This window comes from Bidens hawaiensis, unplaced genomic scaffold, assembly GCF_021521415.1.
Source record: "Bidens hawaiensis isolate Kalapana, Puna unplaced genomic scaffold, B.hawaiensis_p1.1 tig00028501_1, whole genome shotgun sequence".
In the NCBI taxonomy this organism is placed as follows: Eukaryota; Viridiplantae; Streptophyta; class Magnoliopsida; order Asterales; family Asteraceae; genus Bidens; species Bidens hawaiensis.
The window spans coordinates 22,751-39,138 of NW_027494662.1; the positions used below are offsets into that span (position 1 = coordinate 22,751).

The 16,388-nt window shown below is 32.0% G+C and overlaps 1 pseudogene across 1 annotated transcript; it reads right to left on the reverse strand.

The window, feature by feature from the left end:
- Positions 1-10,734: 10,734 nt before the first annotated feature.
- Positions 10,735-12,900, reverse strand: LOC143577279 (2-alkenal reductase (NADP(+)-dependent)-like; annotated as a pseudogene). The gene is made up of 5 exons (XR_013143088.1): positions 12,554-12,900; positions 12,002-12,176; positions 11,657-11,823; positions 11,456-11,538; positions 10,735-11,367 (listed from the first exon to the last, which is right to left on the reverse strand). The product of XR_013143088.1 is annotated as a 2-alkenal reductase (NADP(+)-dependent)-like (transcript).
- Positions 12,901-16,388: the final 3,488 nt, after the last annotated feature.

The window sequence follows — 16,388 nt, forward strand, 5'->3', positions numbered from 1 at the left end:
GTTTACCACCGCCACTCACTACCACAATTCATGTACCACCACCAGTTTATTTTAACAATCTGCATACGTTAAAAACAAACAGTCTTCTTCTTGAAGACTGCATAGGTTTGGTTCACATCGTCTTCTATAAATATCTGCGCATATGATCCGCAAACTGCAAACATTTTACCTCTGAAGAAAATAAAAACGTCATAGTCTGGCCAGAGTAGGGCAACAGAACTCTCAAATTTGACGAGTGTGGTAGCCTAAACACAAGAAAGTCGTCGTTCTAAAAAAAACTAATGTAATTAATCAAATCATAATAACTAAAATATTAAAAATAAATCAATAAATCCATCAAAAAAACAATAAACTAATTTTTATAAATTTTTCTCCTCTTTTATTTCACCTTACACAACTAGAATTTATTGACACGCATATTCAGTTTTTCCTACATAACTTAAAATTTTAATGCACATTTAAAATTTTTCTTACACATCTTTAATTTTCTCATACACATATTTTTTTTCCATACATATAATTAATTTCATACAAATTTTCTTCTACTTTTTTCCTTACACATCTTTAATTTTTCTTACACATCTTAGTATTTTTTTTTCCTTACATGGCTTAAAATTTCCCGTACACGTCTTAGTTATTTTTCCTACACATCTTTAATTTGCTTATCCGCATCTTAATTTGTTTTCCTACATATCTTTAATTTTCGCATACACACCTTAATTTAAATTTTTTTTCCTACATATCCTTAATTTTCTCATAATCTTACTTTTTTTTCTACATATCTTTAATTTTTTTCATACACATTTTAATTTTTTATACATATCTTTAATTTTCTCTTACACATTCTAATTTTTTTCTACATGTCTTTAATTTCTTATACACATATTATTGTTTTTTTCCTAAACATCTTTAATTTTTTTTGTCCTACATATCTTCGAATTCTTCCAACGCATAAACAAAAAGCAATTACATGTTTTGCAACATAACGCTTGATGATGAAGATTCTATATATTAGCCTAAAGATATCGTAAATTTAAAACCCGTTATTGGAATAATAATAATTATAATAATAATATCTATTTTTTATAAAGTTATCGGTTATAAGGATGCTATATTTTAGCTTAATACCATAAATTTAAAAACATTTTCTTGGTTAAAAATCAAAAATAAATGTCATACTTAAAAAAAAGATTTAATAAAAGAAGATTGTAAAATGTAACTCATAATTCGTAATTACAATAGATAATAAATTGTAACTCACCCATCTTACTTAACTTATCTTTTTTTTTTATTAAAATGTAATGACAATAAATGCCACTATTGTTTCATCTATTGATTAAAAATCTAGTGGTCCAGATTTATTCTCATACTTCTCGTTATTAAAAACACTTTTGAAACGAACTTATATATATATATGGGAGGGTTATTTTGAGAACCATGGTGAGTTTTAAGAACTTTAAAAACTCAATTTTAAACCACACATTTAATTGAATAATATGAAATATGTGACTGAGATTAAATTTAATTAAAAAATGAAGCATGAGAGAATAAGTATTTTTAATAATTACACAAGTTTAAACGTTAGTTACACATGTGTAAAAAGTCGACTCGTTGTGTAAAAAAATACCGTAATTTTTTGTACATCACTTACACTTACGTATTACACATGTGTAAAAAAATTCGAAAAAAAAAAATTTGTTACGTTGAGTTATTTCGAGTTCTTAAAACTCAAAGTGGTTCATAAAAGAAATCATATATATATATATATAAGCATAATTACGAAACTATAATTTTTTTTTTTTTTTTGAATGTTCAAGCTTTCCTCCTACTATTTACATTAAACCGCCATTGCCAGGGATCGAACCCTGGACCTCTCACCCAAAGGCCAAAGCCTTTACCATCCCACCAAAGTGCATAATTACGAAACTATAATGTTTGCAACATCGGTTGTTAATCATGCACTTAATTAATATACACATCAATGCCTATTTGAGTCATTAAATTCAGTTATTTTGTGTTTTATACTAAATGCTCAAATGATACCTCTATTTTTTATATTCAATTTTTTTCATAGTTTTTTTGAAAAGAAAATTATCCAAGCTAAAGTAAATCAGAAAAATAACTAATGAATTTTAAACATTCATTATTTATAAATCCCACTATCTTCATTCGATTAATACGCTAAATCGTAATTAAGAATGTGACTTGGAATAGAAGATTCGTTAAAGTTGAGAGATCATTAATATTTCAAGCATTTCATTATTCATATTTACACTTCTAAAAACTTTTCATTTGTTATCAATCGCAGATGATTTCGCAAAGAAAATCCTAGAACTCATGATGGCAGATGGTTTAAGACCATGTATCTGGAAACTAGCTAATCACAAGTGTGGTGTTCAAACTACTTCAAAACCAAGGTTGTTATGCATGTCAATGTCTAACGGCGCCTCTAGGAACAAGACACCATTGTTTTTGTTGAGATTAATATTATTAGATGTTGGTTGTAAATCGCAACATGTTGGTTGTTCATAGAAGTATAAAAAAATATCATGTAGTTCAAGGCATCTGGTAATGTTAATGTTTAGAATTATGAGATTTCAATTTGACTATCTCTTAATGTTTAATAAGTTTGTTTGCAAGATTAAAGGTAGTTTTGGTTTAAAGTTTGTTTTTTTTAATGTAAGCTAGACTATTTTATTACGTATTTAAGGGTGAGTTTAGGAATGCAATGACTAGGCATCTTCTAGCTATGTGATGAGGAAAGCTAACATCCTAGTATAGAGATTGTTTTCCAGTTTAATGTGTAATTAAAACTATGTTGTTTTGAAAATCTTTTGCTATGTGTTGTGTGTAAATATTGAACTTTAATGCGTAACACTACTAGAAAACTGGGTCATTTACAACGGCAATATTCATCGGAATTGCGCAGGAAATAACCATTATTGATAATTTTTCTGACATAAAAGTTTTGTAGGAAATTTTGTGTCTTTCCAGTAGTCTATATAGATGCATAACGGATGATTCACATGTATTATATTAAAAGGAGAAGGAATGGAATCATTCAAAAATTGAGGAAAAATCCTAAGTGATGAAATCAACTCCGTAATCAAGACAACAAGACATTTCCGTATGCATATTATGGGTTCGTAATTCCACTTGTTGGCAAATTATACCCGATTTATGTTGTGGCCTTCATGTCGCATATTCTTTATAGGAGTGTGCTAACTCTTGAATCAACTCTTATCATCACATAAACTTATCCAAAGAAATAATTTATTATTTTGTTTTCTATTGGTTTCACTGATCTACAAAGAATGACACCACGGTTAATCCTCTCAACCTTAGGAATGGCAGAAGTCACGGTGATCGAGATAAAGTGAGTATCTGTAGCCAAATTTGTTGGCAAAACCACCACTGTAGAGCCGCTACCAATAAGTGTGTTCATACTCATCCCTTAGTTCTTGTTAGTAGGCGCGGGTGAAACATTTATATATACTAGCCAGTTAGATTTCTTCATCACAAGATCACTATAAAGCATTAAGACAATGAGCACCGGGCAACCCTTGCACTTGGGTTTTTCATGAACAGATTTCTTGTATCGTGGTGAAGGTGACAGGAACCCATGGCGGAGGAGGGTAGCTCGCGGATGATATTGATTGGGTGTTGCTAAATGTATCCCCATCCATACTAATTTTACTGAATGTACACCCCCACCCAACTTATCAACTGAATTACAACTTTGTATTAACGTTATTTACGAAATTTTCGTCCCTACAACATTTTTCACTTAATACTCTCTACTAAATAATCAAATTAAAAACTATTAAGTTTTTATTATTACTTTATTTTTCTTATTATAAATATTGTAATATTATTAATATATTTTCCTTTTTATTTATATAGTATCAATATATATATATATATATATCTCACATATATATATATAATGTATTAACACCAACAATAATAAATATTATTATTATTATTATGGACAAGGAAAATAAACATCAAGAGAGAAATACAAAAACAAAAATAAAAATAAAAAATTTATTGTTCTTAATTTAATATTTTAAAAGGAGACTATAAAATAAAAAAAATGTTAGAGTTGGGTAATTTGTCAAATAAAATGATTAAAGGAATTAAAAGTCTTAAAAAGAGGGTATGACTAACCCTATTAATCATGGAATGTTTGATTGCTCTTCTGAATTATTGTTGATTTTGGTGTGATAAGTTTTTGGGATATTGGATTTTAATAATTTGAATTTTGGCCTACTGGCCGATATTAATTCTAACTTAAATATTTTCCTTGGTTAATCTCAACTTTCACCCTATTGGCATTCATCAAGCGCTTTCCTAAGGGGACTAACACGGTTAGTTTTAGGGCAAAACAATGTCATTTCTCCAAGTTTTGGGAGACAAATGAAAAGGGTAATTAAACTTCAAAACCCACCACCGCCAACACCGCAACCACCATCACAGCCATCGGCGCCACCATGGCGGCGATGACGGTGGAGGAGGCAACGATAGCGGGACGATGACGGCGGTGGAGACGTCAATGGCGGGACGATGGTGGCGGCGATGACAATGGAGGCTGTGACTATGGCGGGTTGATGATGGCGGCAGTGGTGGCGGTGCCGGGACGATGGTGGCGGCGGTGTTTGTGGTGAGTTTTGAAGTTTAATTACCTTTTTCATCCCCCCCCCCACAAAAAAAAACTTGGAGAAATTACCTATTTTGCCATAAAACTATTTGGCTTTGTCTCCATTTGGAAAAAGTTCGGCGAATGCCAATAGAGTGAAAGTTATGATTAACTTAGGAAATTTCTTAAGTTGAGATTAATATCGGTCAATAGGCCAAAGTTCGGATTATTCCAATATCCCTAAATTTTAGGGTGTATCTTGGTGGTAGCTTGGAACAAGAATCACGATAAAACATCAATATTATAAGTTTAATTATTTTTGTAATGTTCAAGATAGTACCGGCACTATCTTGGTACCGTACCGGTACTTAACCGAATATTTCAGTACCGGTATCAAGAATTTGCAAATTTTGGGATCAGTATTTTCAGTAGACCGGTACCGGTACGGTGCGGTACCGAGCTCATCCCTAACTTATAATGTGGCAAAAGTATGAAGCTTTAGATGGTTATGTACGGAGAAAAATAGATTATGGTATCACAACTTTTAAGAGCACTCTCAAGCTATCCTTATCTTCAGTTTATAATTACACTAAAAAAACACTATATTTTTCTCTCATTAAAAATATATTTTTTACTTTTATCATTACATATTCCTTTCTCATCTACTCACAACCAATTCAACAAATATTAAAAAATAAATAGGACAATCTTTGTTTCCCCCAAATTTACAAAAAAACATTACATTTTCTTTTCACCCTATAATTTACATTCACAATCACTCAAAATCTCGCCCTATGATTTACAAACAAATCCATAGAAGAAATCACACATATAAACATAAATAAAATAACATTAAGCATGACATCCCAAAGATCATCAATTGTAAAAGGAAATGCATTTATATAACAATCTTGCAAATAATAATATTACATTTCAATTCAATAAAATTCGAACATATAACAACCGCATCTAGATTTGTTGGGGTTCATAATCGAACCAAAATTTTTCAACGTTCGATTATTAGTACCCGAAATTCAACAAATATACATCAATTGCTTCGCACTATCCAAATCTATGTCAAAGGAAAGCAAAATTATCAAGCAAAAAATTCAGTGCAAGAACCCAAAATATAACATCATTTGAGTTGGTCGATTACACTGTACGTAATACTGCGATCTTTGAAGCTGTCTTTGAATAGCACCATACCACCCAAAAAGTTGCTTCTAGTAACAGCCATCACTCTCAAGTCTCAAGACAGCTCTTATTCCTTTCATAACAGCCCTTTTAATAGAAACAAATCATTATTAGTATTAACATAATATTTTAAATCAAGAAATAACACAACTGCATTTCATATTTGAATGAAAGACTTACTCAGCTCACAGGTTGAGTCTCGGGCAATTTGTGATCTATCACATTCAACTTCTTGTAATCGTTCCTTGACCAGTGTACACTCAAAACCTGCTTTCAATAATGAGTTATTCTCCTATCATTAACACACAAACAATATACACATTATACAAAACTTACCACGCAATGCATATCATCTATCTTTTTGATCAAATTCATACAATGGCATTTTAATCGATTGCAACTTCACCTTCCTTGCTTGTTTGTTCTGAAAATAACAAAATATGTACACTTTGATCGGGAAGATAAAATAAATTGTCGGGTATTAAAAAATATTTGAATAAAGTCAAAATTAAGCTAATTGCATTTCATTGAAGACATGATCATAAAAAAAAGTAAAATAGAGAAATAGAAATAAAGTAACAGATTAACATTCTATAAAACATATGAAGCATTGAAAATAGTTATAATAGAATTAGGGTTTCAATTGAAATACCAAGCTTTACATATAAATCAGATTACATAATTCGAAGATTAATCAATTGAACCTGTGAATAGAATTACAAAGATTGATCGATTAAACCTAACTAACCTTTTAATCGATTGAAAATGTGAAGATTGAATCCGATTGAACCTGTTAATCCGATTGAATCTGTTTAGGTGGGGCGATTGAATATGTGAATCGAATTACAAAGGTTTGATAGTTACCTGGAATTTTGATGGTTTTGGATGCAATAGATAGATGGTGACTGCTAGGGTTAGAACCTGACAGTTGGGCGGTGACCGGTGATAAAAACGTAATGTTAACATTACGGAGCGATATTGATTTTGAATTGGAATTGTTATTGTTAATTGTTAAAATTAATAAAAAAAATTAGAAATTGCCTTGTGGCACTTTGAAGAGAGCTGGTTAAATATAAAAGTGGGAGTTGTTGAAAAACCCACTCTTTTATTATATAAATAGATAAAATTTTTGTAGGTTCCCGAATGTTTACATCCTTATATTTACAAGCTAAACTAAACATAAAGTTACATAGAAATATTATCTGATATATAACCCTTCTAAAAGTAGCCTTACAATTTCACTGTATGAAATGTTTGTAGGAATTCTAGAATAAGTTAATATAGACACACTCTTGATATACCTTTGTGTTTTGCCACAACAAAATCTATTGTTATAGAAAAAGGAGTTTATTTGATCATATTTTATCACATGGAAACTTTATGTTCTTTATGTTATTTAGAGACATTTGTATGTGTGATATATTTATGATATGATTATACCAATATAAATAAATCATATATGCTTGCAACTAACGGAAACAAACAAGTTATTTCATAAAGTTGTATCGTTACTCACTTTATATGGAAATATGTTTATAATATTATGTATTGTATAATTTAATTTAATTTGTACATTTCAATTTATATGCTATATATATTTATATAGATAGTATTGAATATAACAACGGGATTATTTCATATAATGATAGTATTGAATATAACAACGGGATTATTTCATATAATGATAACCAAGTTTTAACTTTGTTTCAATTAGGTCACTCATTCTTTTTATTGTTTCAATTAGATCACTAACTTTCAAATAATGTGCCAATCCTAGATTTTTTTACCTATTGAATAGGTAAATGATGATATGTCATTTTTATTTTCTTTTTCTTTTGTTTGATATATATACACAAAACAATTTTAGTTCTTATACATCTTCTCAAAGAATTAAATAAAGAAAAATTAAAATTTCATTCTTCTCCCCGTGCATCTCTCTCTCTCTCTCTTTCTACCATAACCAAACCACATATCAGTTTCTCCGACAACCAAACCGTCCTCTCCGGCGAACCGTATCGGTCTGGGTTGGATCCATTCGCGGTCGCCATCGTTTTAGCCTCACCGCGCTTATACTCTCCCAATGTATAACTACTATTGTACTCTAACAAGAACAAGACCATGCGCCGACCACCGTCGTAAGCTACTTCCAACTCCAACTTGGTACCATTTCTTTTGAAAATTATGTAAAAGATATCATGTTTATGAAGAATATATTGAGGTTTTGTAAGAGATTTGAGTTACAATTTCGGAACCCCAATCCCGAAAACGCCAAAATTTCTTCCTAGATGAATCTGGTATGGACTTCTAGCACAGATCGACATCTTGGAGCCTTAAAGAATGAACCTTTTACAAAACCCAAGAATAAAAAGATTGGCCGGAATTGTCGGAGGGGTGGCCGGAGTTGGTGGAGAGGGTGGCCGGAGTTGGATCTCTTAAATCAAACATAATTTTTATTATTTTAGTTATAAAATCTTATTGTTATCTGACACATCAGCATTTAACATAAAAGAATAAAAGAAAAAGAAAATAAAAATGACATGTCATCATTTTACCTATTCAGTAGATAAAAAACTTAAGATTGAAACATTATTTGAAAGTTAGTGATCTAATTGGAACAATAAAAAGAATGAGTGACCTAATGGGAACAAAGTTGAAACTTGGTTATCATTCTATAGAGTAATCCCCATAAGAATTGCCAAAGTTTGGTTTTATAACACTATCATGAAAGAGTATATTATGCTTAGACATGTATAAGATTTAATTATCGGTTTACAGGTTATAAGATTTAAGACCCGCATGATTTACATGACTCATTCATGTAATTATTCTCAATTTATATCACGTGAAGATAAATACTATTGTAAGTAAATCGGATAAATCAATTTCCTTTTGTTAAACCTCATATATGCTACTAGGGTAGCATATCATTAAAAGAATGTGAAAAGTTTGATGTGATTTTATATTCGTAACTGAAAAAAATTATGAAAATTCAAGAAACTTGTTTTCCGTTACTTCATTCCCTGAAGTGAATGTAGCTATGTATTGATCGTTGTGATCATGAGCATATTTGAAAAAACCTAAGTGAATGTAATTATGTGTTGATTAGTGTGATCATGGACATAATATAATCGAGCAAATTATAATAGCGGTCATGTAATAGTGAGATCGACCATCCAAATTTTAATGATAATGTGATCGACCAGGAGTGGCCTTGAAAATGAACATATATGAGAACATGGAAATACAAAAGTGATAACATTATCGTTTAAAATGATATTACATTGTTCTATAGTATCTTATGACTTATAGTAAATAAGCGTAATAATATATTATATTATGATTATAAACCAAAAGTTTATGGATCATGATTATCCAATGGTATGACGAGTTAGACCACACCGAGTCAATTATGTGAATATATTGAAGAACCAAAAGCTTCTTCATAATTAAACATGCAAAACTTGCTCTCATGGGAATTTACTTATTGCCAACTAAAGTATTGTGCAAATCCTCAAATATTCTAGAAATTATAAAGGATATGAGTATCCCTACATGATACCATTTAGTATTTTAAAATCGATGCATCGTCTCAATGGTAATCAGTTTTACAACTAGAAGTTTGTGTGATTTGTGGCTTAGCTAATGAGATAGCAAGCACAACTTTCTAGATTTTCATATTTATTTTGGTAAATCACGACGAATTGTATTTCCAATTTACTAATGAGTATTTGAATAAGTCTTGAACAATGGTAGTTTTGTGTTAATAGACGAAGACGATCATCAATCGTTTACAGTTGATACTAAAAGTTTACATGAAAGTCCTGTAAATTAAGATTTCGAGAATACCACGATTCATGTTGTATATAGATTCATATTTGAATACGTTATGAGTATTAATATGTTGAATGTAAATGGAACTCCTTAATAGTTTTTAAGAGTTTTCTAAGGTAGTTGAATGTTTGAAATGATAACTGAAACTATGATTCATGTTGTATACATATTCATATTTGAATACATTATGAGTATTAAATATGTTGAATGTAAACGGAACACCTTAAGAGTTTTCTAAGGTAGTTGAATGTTGGATGTAATTCTTGTGCATCAATAAGCACACATAGAAGATAAAGCAATACAGATGTTTGATATGTGATAAAAAAAATGATGTGTTAAATGAGCATGTTTATGCAGCAAAAAAATCCTGGAAAAATAAATGTACATGCTTAATTTGTCAAGATGGACTGATGGATTGAAAAATGCATGGAGTTATGCTTATTACGTATGGACTGAAATACACAAATCGGACATGCCACAAATCAAGAGATATTTTAATACAGAGGGAGATAAGTTGGATATAGTTAGTCATACTTTTATCAAAATTTAGTCTTAAAAGTTCATTATAATTACATATTAATGTGATGTACACATCATCTAGAGAAACTACTTAGCATTTAAAAGGAGAATTATTTATATGTCTTAACATGATGTGATTATTGCTCCACCTGTAGTTCAAGTATATGTGTAATTATATGTTTATCAATCCATCAAAGTGCATCTAAAAGATGGTGAAACATTTTAACATGGACAAATTTCCTCATATGAGTGCGTTAAAGGTTGTCTGACAATGTATATATCATTTCCTAACACATAATGAAACATTATTGGTTCACAAGTATCATAATTAAATGCATATGTACATTAACTTATTGCTAACTATACATGATTTATATATCTTTTATTTATATTTACCAGCATATGTACAGCTAGGAGACATAAAAATGTGTTAAACATATATGTACTTTTATTTATATTTCATGTATGAAAGATATGTGCTTATATTTTACTAACCCATCAAAACAAGTTTGGTTAGTCATGTTGATGCGGAGAAAAACAATAGGTCATGGATAAAGTTGATATGTGTATGAGATGAGGCGGTATAAGTTTTCACATGAAAATGATGCAACGTTCTTCAACTTAAGGATTAGCAAGTAAATGGACAAATACGCAAGTGATTGACAACAAGTTTCACAAAAATAACTATTATAAGAACATAACAATTATAAATATCAGTCAATAAAATATGACAAATTACTGAAAACGATCGTTTAAATTCTTAGTTATTTAGTGTTGCCATTTCTATCAATTGTTGATTATGTTATTACTCGTTAGCAACTTGAACAATTTTTTTACCAATATTGTCACCTCGAAAGAGCCCTACAAAAGCTGAAGGAACACTTTCAAGACCGACTGAGATATCTTCAAGCACATGCATCTTGCCCGCACGAAGATGATCAATGGTCATAGTGAGAAGCTCAGGGAACAAACTCATATAATCACCACATAAGAATCCTCGAATAGTGATTCTTTTATAAACAATATTTAGCATATCTGGTGATGCATGTTTTCCAACATTAGTGTATTCCGCAATGACTCCACAAAGTGCAACCCTACCATTCAAGTTCATGTTTGATATTGCTGCCTCTAGCAATTTGCCTCCCACGTTGTCAAAGAAAATGTCAATCCCATCTGGGAAATACCTAAAAGATTAAAAAGATATAAAACACAACTTTGTGAAAAATTCGTGACCAGGAAAAAAAAGGTTTAAATGTATTCTATTATTTTTACCTTTGGAGTGTTGCATTTAGATCCGTTTCTTCTTTATAGTTAAACACTTCGTCAAACCCGAGTTGTTCTTTAAGAAATTTCACCTGAATTTAAATCAGTTTCTTCTTTGTTTTTATTTGATTTTACTCTTCAAATTTGAAGGTTAGATATCTTATTAAAACATCTATTGAATAAACGTAAAAAATTTCAAAATGTGATAACCTTATTCGGCTTTCCAGCACAACCTACAACATAACACCCAAAATGCTTAGCATATTGACCCACCAAATTTCCTACGGATCCACAAGCAGCCGAGACAAAGACCTTTTCACCCTTTTTGGGCTCACATATTTTAAAGAACCCAACATAAGCAGAAAGCCCACTCATCCCTGATTTTCACAAACATAAAACTATATAAGCCCTTATCAAAATAAAACCCACAAATATCTTTATTTTAAAAGACATATGTTAACCGTGTTAGTCAAAACCAGGCATTTAGAACATACTTCTCAAATATACTGATACCAATAACAAAAGTGGTACATTGAATAATTGAAATAAAGTTACCTAAAGGCCCAACATGGTATGACAACGGAAATCCCAATGGATCTAATTTGCTTAGATTTGAGCCTTGTGATCTAACATACTCTCCCCAACATATAAAGCCCACAACATAATCATCCTTCTTAAATTTAGGATTATCCGAAGCTACTACTTTCCCCACACCATAAGCATCAATCACCTAAAAACATTAGCACATGTATAATGGGTTATAATTTTGAAAATTCTTATATGCCTTCACATAAGATAAATATTTATGTCTCTCTCTCTTATTTTTATATTTTTATTGGTTTTAATGTACACAAAACTTGCTATTTTAAAGAATAAAATACGCGAACTTTATACAAATTTCTAACAATTCGAGACTATAAACTAAGGGTAAGATTTGGATAATACAACATGAATGAATTCGCCTATGAAATATATTTACATCCAGTTTTTTGTGTAGTTGGATTTATATTTTTAGCCTAATGAGTAAAATCTTTTTAGATTACTACATATCTCAATGAACAAAAACAAAACTTATGCAAAAATTACACAATCGAGTTGAAACCTAACCTCACCAGGAGAAATGCGTACAGAATGCTCGATAGCTTTTTGAGAAACACTTTCATCCGATTAATCTGATATGGGTCGATTGACACATAAAGACTTTTAACAATAATATCGTTGGATCCAGGCTTAACCGATAGTGAAAACGGTTCGGTTTTCACCTCAAAATCACTCTCTTGTGGTTCACCATTTATTTGAGCCTTTATGGTTATGTACTTGTTTGTAACCTCCATTTCCAACTTAGAAGTAGCAAAAATTATGAACTCTTGAATGGTTATGTGTGGAGAAAAAGAGGAAATTGTATCACGAAATTTAAGCACTACATTTAATTACAATACAAGAGAATGATGACAATGGAAGGTGGTTAGGTTCATTAGATTAATAATTGTACATGTTCTTAAATAGTAATTAAATAAATCTTGAAATGAGTTATATATATTAACTTTGTTAGTGGTTGCTTTCTAAGGCCATCTGTAGTCGGCCAAGTTGTGGTGTTATGGGTTGAAAACGCCGGGGACACCCCCCCCCCCCCCCCGCGTATTGGCCTGGCGTTTCGAGATGGCATTTTGTAGAAAACGCTTATATGGCACACGTTTTCAAAACCTTTTTACCGTTATTTTTGTGACCGTATGATTAAAAAAAATTACTCTTTTTTTAACACAATTCCAACAACACATCCTATAAATAACACAATCAAACTTCATTTTTTAAACATTTTCTCCACTCATTCTCTACAACAATCTACAACTTATTCAAAATATATATTTTTGATTACCAACCTATATGTTTCCGTTCAACAATCAAATACTCGGTTTTGGTCAATAAGCCCGACAAGGCAACGTAAACAATACCGACCCAAATAATCCACAACCGAACCCATCTAAACCAACCCCTCAAACCACGTATCCGTTCGACGCGCAAATGGTCGCGTACATACAATATCTAGGTCCCGGAGTCCCTAAGCCAAATATGATGTCCGATTTCCAAATCCCAACCATGAATATGATGGTCGGTTCAGTTCCCAACCCGCCGATGAGACGGTGCCGGAGACACAAATCAACTCGGAGCCACAACCCATCCCGGAGACTCGTGGCGGTTCGAGCCAACATGGAGGTGGACGTGGGAGAAAACACTCACATAAACCCCGGCGAACCTCAGGCTAAAAAGATAACTATACCCTGAAAAACCGATGAGTATGAACTACTTGCTCAGGCGTGGTGCGCGGTATCGGAAGATTCCGAATGTTGTAAGTTTTTAAAAAAGATATGCTTTTTTTTTAATTTCTTAGAATAAACATTAAACTTGTAATATTTTTATTTTCTTAGCGAACTATCAAGAAATGAGCGTATTTTGGAATAACATTTTAAAGATTTGTTCAATGAACTTGGTCGGGACTCGCGTTGGGAAAAAGATTCTATAATTTTGAAATGGACCGATATAAACTCCAAATGCATGGGTTACCATTCGGTTCACTCTTGGATGGTTCACACGTGGGGTAGCGGTGTCTTTGACCTGAATATCATTGAAAGGGTGTTGATAGAGTTTCAACATAAGTCCGGGAACTTCCATTACATGAACGGTTGGAAACATCTGAGGTTTCACCCTAAGTGGTGCCCCATTAAGCCCGTCAGCACCGGAATTTTTATGCCTAACAAAAGGTCTAAAACATCGTCTTTGGTTGATCCAGAAATGCCAAGGTCCGATGCTTGAAACTTCAACTTAAGTGCTAATGAAGACGAGAATCCCTATGCGGATGTTTTCGATGTCCCTCAACCGCCGGGTAGAAGAAGCAAGGGAAGGGGGGAAGGGGCCGCGTCGTCGGCATCAACGGTTTCAAATACCGAATTTGAAAGTCATTTCAATGAAATGAATATTCAACTCAAAGGTATATAACAGCTTAGAGCACAACGTCTTCAAGTAAATTTGGATGTCGTCGAAGTACTTAAAAGGAAGAAATTGGACGACAACAACATCGATATTTTAACAAACGAGCTATCCGAAAACCACCCGAGAGTCCAATCTCTAAAAGCAATTCGGAAAAATAAAACTTTTGAAAAATACAACATTTAGTCTTATTATTATTGTAATTTTATTTATAAATTTAATGAATTTTTTTTATTTTAATGTAGTTTTTATTTTTAAATTTTATCTTTTTTTTATTTTAATGTATTTTTATTTAATATTTAATTATTTAATGAATAAACTGAAGGGCACCACAAGGCACAAAATGACTACACCCTCTTTTTCTAAAAAGCCAAAACTCTAACTCGACGTCACATGACGTAAAATGTCCACGTGCGCGACATTTTAACTACACATGGTCTAACAAATAAAGTGTCTAGAAGTTATTAAATTATGGTTATGTACTTGTTTGTAACCTCCATTGCCAAACAAACCGGTCAACCGAACCGACCCGAAAATCGAACCGAAACCGAACCGGTTTGTAACCGATTATGTAGAAACCAGTTCGTAACCGATTATGTAGAAACCGCTTTGGAACCGATTGAAACCGGAGGTTTGAAACCGGTTTGTAGTTTTCTCCGCCAAAACCGGTTTCAAACCGGTTAACCGAACCAAAACCGGCCAAAACCGGTCAAAATCCGAACCGAAACCGATCGTAACAAGGTAAGAAACCGGTTTTAACCCGAACCGAAACCGATCATTAACCGCTTTGACTTTTGTTGACCAAATCAAACCGGTTTTAACCCGAACCAATTTTGAGTTTTAAACCGGTTTGTGCGCCTCTAGTTGTGTGTGGAGAAAAAGAGGATACTCTATCACAAATTTAAGCACTATATTTAATGGCAATACAAAAAAATGATGACAAGGAAAGGTGGTTGGGTTCATCAGATTAATAATTGTACATGTTCTTAAATAGTAATTAAATAAATATGGAAACGAGTAGTATATATTAACTTTCTTAATGGTTGCTTTCTAAGAAATAAAGTATCTAGAAGTTATTAAATTATTTATTTATTTTGTTAAGTTTGGTTTTTAATAAAGCTACTGTAAAGATAAGTGTAGATTGTTTTTGTATGGCGTTTTTTTTCTGTTGGTGGACTGCCTTTTTTTTTTTTTGCATAGTGGCTTGCTATGATGATGTTTTTAATATTATTTAGTCTTTCTATAAAACAAAAAAAAGATAAGTGTACAACTAGACCGCATGTACGACAATTACTTATTATATTACGTGTTGTATTTATTATAATGTTATTATTCACTAACCAAGGCCCAATAAATTGGAGTTTTGTGGAGGTAACCTCTAACTAGGCTTGGCCCACTTAGATTAGGGTTTCATGAAGGTGGCAATGGAGCCCCCTATGATCCAATATAAGGGGTATTATCCTTTCATCTTTGGGTATGCTCTTGGCCTCCACCATACTTTATGTGTCTATGAATAGGAGGAACCTATGGTAGTCACCTCCACTCCCCACAATTTTCCTTTCTTCCATGGGAGATCTAGAGCGATCCAAAGAAGAAGATCAAGTTGTGACTCCGTTCATCTTGAAAACCGGAAAATATTCATCCAGACCGACACGTGTTGAAACAACGTGTCTTCAATAAGTTAATATATATAATGTCTTGTTTATACCATAACGAACCAAAGAAAATTTCTACCAAGTTTGACTATCCACAGGCCCATGACTCATGAGGGTGGTTGACAAACTACTTCAACCCCACGTTCACCACGTACAGTATCCTTTCCACTACGCAGGGGAGGATATATATAGTAAATGGGTGGTTCCTCGAAATCACCAGAGTTTTGAAATAATATTGTATTTATATATAGAAAATATCATAGGAACCATCTTATAAATTAAGAAGAAACCATCTTATTTAC